The 9,452-nt window shown below is 39.3% G+C and overlaps 1 long non-coding RNA gene across 1 annotated transcript; it reads right to left on the bottom strand.

Moving 5' to 3' along the window:
- Window positions 1–1,954: 1,954 nt before the first annotated feature.
- On the bottom strand, window positions 1,955–9,085 carry LOC106892589. The gene is made up of 3 exons (XR_001412888.1): window positions 8,647–9,085; window positions 7,937–8,015; window positions 1,955–3,218 (listed from the first exon to the last, which is right to left on the bottom strand). It is a non-coding gene; the product is annotated as an uncharacterized LOC106892589 (long non-coding RNA).
- Between the last annotated feature and the right edge of the window lie 367 nt (window positions 9,086–9,452).

The raw sequence follows: 9,452 nt of genomic DNA, 5'->3' as shown, positions 1-9,452 counted from the left end.
AGCCCTTCCCCCGCGATTTCGAAGGGCTTATTTCCTTTCTTTCAGTAGCTATATTTTAAGATTTACTATGTCCCCTCGCTGTTTTTCTTTTTTTTTTTTTTTTTTTTTTTATTTTTTTTTTTTTTTTTTTTTTTTTAGAAAAAAAAAGAATTATTAAGCACTGAAAAATCCAAAACAGAAAAGAGGGCTTTTTAAATGTGAAAAAACATGACAAGCATGTACAAGCATTTTGAGAACTGATTGGCATTCCATAATGAATAGCATGAGAATAAATTATAGCTAACCAAAATCTTATTAAGGGATATTGAAAAGCATAAAATCTCCTTATTAAAAAGCAAGCAATAGGACAAGTGCAAGAGTTAAGCCAGTATCTGATTCATTTATACATGCCCTGAATCAAGATTGAATGTGTAGAGATGTGTCAGTATGATTTTGATATTATAATTATATCTGTTTTCATTCATTAAGAGGTTACAGATACAAAGAGATAATCTCTTATCTCATAAGAGAACACTTCTGGCATAAGAGAATACTTATTAAGGCTACAGATCTGAATACATTTTACACTGACTATGAAGCGTGCTTTGTGCATTCCTGGAGACAGTAGGTTAAATCTCCAGATAACCACTTCAGACTGGCTGCATACTTCAGTATTTTCCCCCCTTCACAGTTGTTAAAACTTTATAGAGCCTCAAAACATATCCAGATGGACAGTAACTGTGACTGCCACTTATGAAACCAGTATAATCTAGCACAATACACAAAGTAGGGTAAGTGTGGAAGGAAAACAAGTTCTGAATAGAGGACCTCCTTGGAATATTGGATCAGCCATCAGACACACCAATTCTGTTTAGACAGGCCTGTTATACACACCCAAATGTTCTGCAAAACAAAGCACACCCCCAACCTTTCACCACTGCAGCTCCTAAACACTTCTGCCCAAGGGTGGTCTTCACCCTGCTTGAGGCAGTATTTGTGCCTACATCTTTATTCACAAAATGAAGCATTGGTTTCCATAGTTTTTTGGCAAAGCTGAGACACATAAACCATGTTCTTCCTCTCAGAGGAATATCGTATCTTGGCAGTTTTATTTGGGTCTGACCTTTTCAAATATGCAATAGGAAAATATTAACAAATAGATCACTGTACCATTGCGCTGCCATTCTGTCTCCAGTGGATTCCCCCACACACCTCCTTCAGCCTGCTCGTGTGAAGCCAGGATTATCATAAATATCATAACCGTAGCAGAGAATTTGGTCCAGAAAAAAATATTGTTATTTGAAATTTTAGTCTGTTCATTCACTTGTTGGATAATGTCTGCTATGAACACCAAATACGAATATATAGTGGCTTCTACAGATTTTTGTGCTGGGCACAAAAATAATACATATAGTATGAATATATCACAACAGGATAATTAGGTAGTAGAGCCATGAAATAAGAAAAAAGCCCAAACCTTGGAAGACTTACAGCAACTAAATCCACGGCTTCATTCCTTACTCAAACTAGAATGGGTGCTTAATTCAACCAAACTTAATTCTGACACCTATTTCTCCTTAGTGTATGTTGGCAGAGATGCATCTGAGTGCAGCAAAGCATGCTCAATTATTTCCTTATTTGTCACATTTCACAAGATTCCAACTTACAAGTTAGCAATTAAAAATTTTTTTTTGGAAATTGCGATTTTAATTCATGGTATTTCACCCCCTTTCCTGCCTTTTTCCCCTTCCTTTCAATTCATTGTAGTCACATTATGTGTTAGAACCCTAGTGCGACTGTTCAGGTTGTGGACCTGCTGCTTGTGGAGAGAGTGTGTTTTGAAATATATTGTGCAAAAGGATAGCATCTCTTAACACGTGGTAGTAGTGCTGGGTTTTAGTTTGTTGTGTTGCAGAAAAGATTGCTTGCCATATGTCTTAACAGAGCCTGCTCTTCTTGTCCAAGAAATTGGCTAAGGGAGTTAAGATTATTTAATTTTTCTGTGGTCTTTTTATATCATGATTGGAGATTGGCATGTGAAGTATTTAATGTAAGCTGTGAATATTGCTTTGTATTGCTAAGTTAAACAAATGCTGTGTCAGCCAGCTATCTCTGATTAACAAACTTAAGTAAAACCTGAATAATCTTGGAGTCTTTTAACTAGTTGTAATATATCCATACAAAACTATTCTATTGAATAAGGAAGCTATCATTAAGGCTTTTGTCAAAGCAAAAAAAGTCCAACAATTAGTTCTGATATTTTTGTTTGGGTTTTCTTCATGTTGCAAACAAAGCTCCAGCTTTCAGCATTTCAGCTTAGCTCCGTTTTGCACCCGAGGTGACTGAGCCACTTGAGCAGTCAGTTGCACGTAAATGTGCTGAACAAGAACCAGATCATAAACAAAAGCACGCTGGGGCTTCAATAAGCAAAGCACAAGAGCAGAATATTAACCACAAATTCTACCTAGGTAAAAATTCCTTTTGCTTGGTCATGGCATATAACAAGGTTTCATGCCTCCCTTTCTGGCACATCTGGTGCCACAGACTCCCCAGGAACTTTATTTCATTCAGATGTCTGCTTCTTAATGAGCTGATCTTCAGAAGAACAGCTATTTACTGATTCATTGCTGGGTTACACCTTTAGCACATGATTTTCTCTCACAATAACTCATGAAATAGGAAACTTGCTGCATCAGGGAACTCAATCCAGAAGCAACTGCAAGAATGCTCATGCAGCTAACACTGGGAATATGGGATTCCCTCATTTAGCTGTGGAAATTATTTAAAAATTTATTAATTCCTTCCAGTGGCGTAAGCACTAATTAGGGACTCCAGGGTACGTTAGAGAAGATGCTGTCATTAAACAATACTGTTTTAAACATCAGTGTATACAAAAAGTGATAAAAGTGATTCAAACATGTCTGTCTTCTTCATGGCTGATGGCTGTCTCTGCTTCACATCTTTCAATTTTTCAGGCTTGTACCTTTGAATAGGAGTAGACCACCATGTATGGGCTAGTTGTTTCCTTCACCCATTCATTCTGTCCAAAGGCTTGCAGCTGGGGAACTGCTCAAAACACTCCTTTAGTGAATTATGGCTGTATGAGGAGGACTCATAAGGGAGAGAAAAAAGAGCTCTTGTGACTTGACTCCTCCCTGTAGTTTATGTAATTTAGTTTTTCAAGTCTTGATTTTGACTGTTTTCTTATCCAGAATGTCCCCTTGAAGGCCAGCTACATCCTAAATTTACCATGTTGACAAAAGAACCAAAAGATTGCTTTGTTAGATACATATCAACAATTAATTAATCAATTTTAAAATATTTTCTTTCCCTTGGTATTTATGCACTACATTTGCTTCTTGAAGCAAAAAAATAACAGTTGAAGAACACTTGAAAGTATTGAGCTAGCTAAGTATAAAAGGTATGCATGAGAATGTTAAGTCTTGGATATAGTTTTTCAGTATTATCACTGACCATCATTATTTCATCAAGTCACCACAAAATAGGATGTATTTCATTTGGGAATTAGTACACTTAGCTAGACAAGTGCTTTTCTAAATATCATTCAGTCATTAGTGAACTTGAGGAGCTATATTACAGTATGAAGTTGTATTCTTGTGTCGGATGGACCTGTTTAAATCTAGGTGGTCTCTACTGATTTAACTGAAATTGCTTGAATTTAATGCACAGTAATTGGAATTGGAAATGGTCTATGTAATGAACATACTCTACTATGTGTAGCACCGTTAAAAGGGAACAAGAAGAGCTTAGCTTGACACAGAATATAGCCACAGACGAGTGAAAAATAACACGACTATGCAAATGCTGTTCTCTAACAAGATTCTGAAATAGTAATAATAGTCATAATTGGTGTCATTTGCCAGATGAAGGAGGACTTAGGATTTATAAAAAGGTGGGTTATTTTTGTCTCCATCATCTGACTACAAAAATAAATTAGAAAGATAGAGAAGAGAGAGGTATTTTTCTGAACCACAGAAACTGTCCTGTCCTCTTTCCTCCCAGCCTTTTCCTTTCAGGCTGATTTGGACTAACATCAGTCAGTCTCGTTACTTTACTCTTTTTTGCTGATGGTCTGTGGGTTTCCAGTTTATTTCTGCATGACCTGAAAAATTCATATGCACATCACAAGCTGACCAAAATGTTCTTTAATTATTTCCCAAGAGCTTTGCTCCGTTCTCTGAGTGGGCACCACTGTGTTGCTACAGTGAAGGTCTTGTCAACGCTCCCATTATAGATGTCTAATTTTGCAGGATACTATAACCCAGCTGACTTAATTGTGTAGAGCTGCAATTCATTCTACAAGATTTCAGGAAAGATGCCAGTTATTTAACATGCTTACGTTGAAATAACTTGGTGGTTTTTTTTTTTTCCCTTTTCTTTGCAGAGGTAGGGGTGAGGGGGTGTCTGAAACGTGATGAAAAAAACCTCAACTAATCACACACACAAAAAAAAGAGTCAAAACTTCCTAGGTTGCTTCTTGTCAAGGTAGCCCTTCATTCCGAGCTATATGTTGTCTTACTCAGGTACTGTGTTTTAGACTCTCCTAATGCCTTCCAGGGGAACTTAATAACCAGCTGATATCTTGGTAATGTCTTTCTCTCACTTGTAATCCTCCTGACTTTGAGGACACGTTAGGTTTTTTTTTTCCCTTTTCTTTGCAGAGGTAGGGGTGAGGGGGTGTCTGAAACGTGATGAAAAAAACCTCAACTAATCACACACACAAAAAAAAGAGTCAAAACTTCCTAGGTTGCTTCTTGTCAAGGTAGCCCTTCATTCCGAGCTATATGTTGTCTTACTCAGGTACTGTGTTTTAGACTCTCCTAATGCCTTCCAGGGGAACTTAATAACCAGCTGATATCTTGGTAATGTCTTTCTCTCACTTGTAATCCTCCTGACTTTGAGGACACGTTAGAGATGATAGATTTTTAAATGTCTTATTAGAACATAAAATTTTGTTTTACGAACAAGATATTGAGGGACAGTCACTGCTTCAGCTGGGTACTACACACCACCCATGTGTGGCCTCTGTCACTGTGAGTTACTTTAGATTCTAAACAGATACCAATATATTTAGCCCTGGGATGTCTTCTACCAGTGGCTGAAGAAAGCACACATTAGCTTGTTGTGAGCAATGCTATTGCCACTGCCAGGAATTGTCCCCTCCTCCTAGTGAAGGTAAGAAAGGTATTGTCATACTTGTGAGGCCTTCAGAAGTATTCAGAGCATTTGGATTAGGTTCAGATAAAACTCTGGCTTTTTGAGTATTTATGTATGAAAAATCTTTGATCTGTTTGAAAATAGTCAGTGATATCTTCTGCATTTGCGCAGTCTAAAGGGATTTTAAAAATTCAGATTGGAGCAGCTGAGGGTGAGAGAAAGTTCACCCCTTACTGGTAATCCAAATTTGTCAAGGCAGTTTTATGAAAGCAGTGAAGTGAGTGCAGAAACTAAAACCAGGGATTGCTTGATAATGGTCTAAGCCAAAAACAAAGCAGAAAAAAAGAGCAAGGCATTGCTACTATAGCTTACATCATATGTAACTTAAATAAAAGGGAACAGGTTTGATATAAAGTGTGTGGGTGAGGCAGGCAGACACATGGCGTTGGAGATACAAGGTCAAACATGAAACTCTTTCTTCCAAATTGAAATCCAGGGAATTGTCAACAAGTCCCCATTCACTTGGAATAAGTGGAAATGTGATTGTGAGGGGCCTGATGATAACCCCAGGACAAATGCTGCTCTCCTTCAGCCTGGCGTCAGTTCAGAAATCTTCCAGCTGCGCTGGGACTGCTTTGCCTTGTGTTCAATAGAACTGGAGCAGGCTTTCGCCCTGTATCATAACGCATTTATCCCCAAGGCGAGTATATGCATCTGTTTTTGTATTCAAGTTTTTTCTTGTTCAGTTCAATAGTTTCTTGCTAGTAGCCTCAGGGATATTTCAATAAGATGAACCCGTTTACCTACAGGACCATAAAAAGAGAAGAGCTAACAAGGGGCTATGAGGTGTTACGGCAAAGGTGATGAGGTGCCTTTATGGGACCTCTGCAAAGTGCTTGACACCCCAAGTACATCAGGCAGAATTCCTTTTCCACCAGTGTCTCGAGGAAGGTGGAAAATGAAGCTTTTTTCCCAACCGTTGCTCCTCTGCGCATGTGTGCACAGGAAATCTTGAGGCACCGGCTGTGGCGTGTTAACCGCTCTTTGCTCAGCCAACAGTCCCAATTCCTGGCTGAAAATGCATGGAAATCCACTGGCAAACCTGAGGCTGTCAGGGATTTAAGCCATTATGCTCCGTCATATTTATATTCTATTAACGGTAGATCAGTCTTAATGAAGACAAGCTCCGCCACTCGTTTCAGTTACAGTCTATGTGGTATAACGACTGCTATACAGCGTGTATGGAAATTTCTCACCAGTGGGAGGGCATGGACAAATTCTTCACAGCCACCTTTTATAAATGATGGATGTATTAGCCTCTTTTCAAGCCTAAGAACTTGGCTTCCAGACTCTTGAAATTTGGCTTGGCCAAATCATTTAGTGTTGAAATCTCGGTAAGCATTACTGTGCCAATTCGCTGTTTAATAATTATTCAAATGACCCCACTGGGCTGTTACTCACAGCTCACATCCAGCACCCCGCTTTGGGAAAAAAATATCCAGCATCACTACTCACTGCTCCTTGCGCAGGACTGGCAAGATGAGTCGGGCAAACAGGCTTCTGACTGTATTTACCTTTTTAAAATTAGTCAAAATCTTTTCCTCTACATTAAAGCATATTTCAATATTTCCTGAGGTCAAATGGAGAATACTGAGTTTGCACTTTGCAAATCAGTAATCTGAAAAAATTATATTAGAAGAATGAATACATACCTCAGAAGACAAATTTCATATGGATATGTAAGGTACAATTTCTATGTGGACTTCTACGTTAGAAGTCTGGTTAAAGGAAAATTTGTTAGACCCTCCTTCCTGCTTTAGCAATTAGAGGACTATTTCTTTTCCAAAGATAATGCAACAGTTAATTTTCTGCTTTAGTTATAATGCCTTTCCTCAGCATCAGTTGCTACTAAATAAGTCCCTATCATTTTTCAAGGGCGTAACTTGCAACAAGACAGCAATAACAATTACATATTGTTTTCAAATAAGATGCCATTTTCCTTTCTGGCAGGCAGCAATGGGGTCTTAATGTGTAACATTTGTTTAATAAAACTCACAGATGCTTCTTTGACAATTGCAAAGGAAGAAAAGAGAGGAAAACAAACCCAAAGAAAAGGCAGAAAATATAAAGAGCAAATGAAAGATTCAGCTTCCATCACAACTATTCATCTCGTGTCCCAGGCTGATGATGCACATTCTGGCTGGCTCAGACATCTCTGGTGAACCTGTGCATAGCAGGGAGCTGCTGTGATTTGAGTCCCTGCTTTGCTGAAATATTGCCTTGATTTCCCACAAATGAAGAAATACTGCCTGCTACCAGGAGGCCCTAACTTCACAAAGGTCACAACATTTTGCATTTGTATTCTCCTGAAGCAATTTGGCTGAGCAGGACAGATTTTTCTGTTAATTACAGGTGGTTGCTGTATCTCCAAAGTCCGCCTACAGTTTTAGTTAATAGTTTGTGAATTGCAGCAGACAGCATTTCTTCTTTTGGAGCAAGAGATAACATATATAAGTGATTGACTGTTTTTGTGATAAACTTAAAAAAATATCATTCTGATCTTAAAACCAAAATGAACCCCACTTCTTTGCAATGAAAACTCTTTAATAACAAGGCAATGGATACACCAGAGAAAGAGAGAGGGGACACAGATAGATACACTGCAGAAAGCAATACCACCTTCCAGCTGAGTGTCCTGAGCCCTTTTAAATACAAGAGGCCAATCTCTATTATTATCTCTTCAACTATAAAAGGATGTGGGGCTGAAAGAGGACCTTACCTTGGTGCAGAGCTCTAATAACATCTTGGGTCTCCCACCTCATGTAGAGCCCTAGCTTCTGGCTCATCAGATGCCCACTCTGAATCAAGATGGGAAATATTGGAAGAGAGTTACTGTGCAAGTGGGGCCAGTCAAGTAAGAGCAAAAATCATAGTGGATAAGCTTTCTAAAATACACAAGTAATGAACATAAATATATAGAAAAGAAATATAAATGGCACCAAACTTATTCAAGGCCAGGCTGGATGGGGCTTTGAGCAACCTGGTCTAGGGGGCGGTGTCCCTGCCCATGGTAGGGGAGTTGGAACTCAATGATCTTTAAGGTCCCATCCCACCCAAACCATTCTATGATTCATTCCAGTAAATAAAGCACACTGTGAAGTGGCAGTAGTCTCACCTGAAAAAACGGAAAAGCCAACATCTACAGAAGAGTCAGGACAGTAGCTATGGCCATTGCTTTTCCCATGTCTATTTTTTGAGCCCTCCAGCATATCTGGTGAGTGGCTGTAGGCACTTTTTCCTGAACATACCCAAACCGCTAGACTTTGAAAAGAGTCCATCAGCACCGTCTCATGGCTGGTGTCAGGGAGCAAGAGACGGGTGAATGTGAATGCCTCTAAGTGGTTGGACAAAATCCAGGGTCTCCATGTATTCTGCCTTATAAAGAAAAATTGTTATTCTTACCATGTGTCTTGAAGCAATCCTGCTTACCTACAAAGGTCCTGTTCCCCAGGCCCAGGAGGAGTCAAGCTGCAGGAGATGGTTTCGTTCACACAACTGTAGGTCAGGTTCAGCCAGGATTCAGCCCAACCAGCCCTCTCCCCCTCAGCTTCCCACACTTGCTCCGTCTCCAGTCTGTTTGGACTATTTCCTCACTCTCAGCGTCTCTGCTCCTTTCTTCTGTTATGCAGACACAAAAATCTCCAGAGAACAGCTCAATGGGTCATGACTAGCACATCTCTGCACCTTTGTTTTGGATGGTAAAATATCTCTGTAGAGAGAGTCGGGAGTGGGGTGTCTGAGTGTTACATGAAACAGGTTCAGTGAATTTTCTCTCATCTGATCCCAATGCCTTAAATCTGAATGACTCTCTATGCAATCCAGTATTTACTAATGACAGCAGGTCCAAGAAATACTGCAGCAAAAACATCGTTTCCTAAATTTAGGTACTCTGCAAAAATTTGCAAGTACAATTTGTATTATCATGGAATACTAGCACATAATTTTTCATTAAAAATTGTGTCCCTTCATAATGTTTGCAGCTCTTTCACGTGGCTGTCATCCAGAAACAAGGCAATGCCAGCTAATCTCCATAGATAATGGGACATCACATACTGACCTTGGTAACAGGGTTTTTTTCCAGTCATCACATAAACATTTCACTAGCACAAAAAGTAATCAGCAGGCATCATTTTGTAATAGATGGCAGACTGGAAAGGGAGCAGTTCCCAAATGCCAGAGCTGCCATGCTTCCACAGCCTGGCCTATAACTTGTGATAGCATTGTGCTCAGATTTC

Source organism: Calidris pugnax, unplaced genomic scaffold (genome assembly GCF_001431845.1).
Source record: "Calidris pugnax isolate Ruff unplaced genomic scaffold, ASM143184v1 scaffold42, whole genome shotgun sequence".
Classification (NCBI taxonomy): domain Eukaryota; kingdom Metazoa; phylum Chordata; class Aves; order Charadriiformes; family Scolopacidae; genus Calidris; species Calidris pugnax.
The sequence above is the reverse complement of the archived record's forward strand: the minus strand, read 5'-3'. Positions and strand labels throughout refer to the sequence as shown.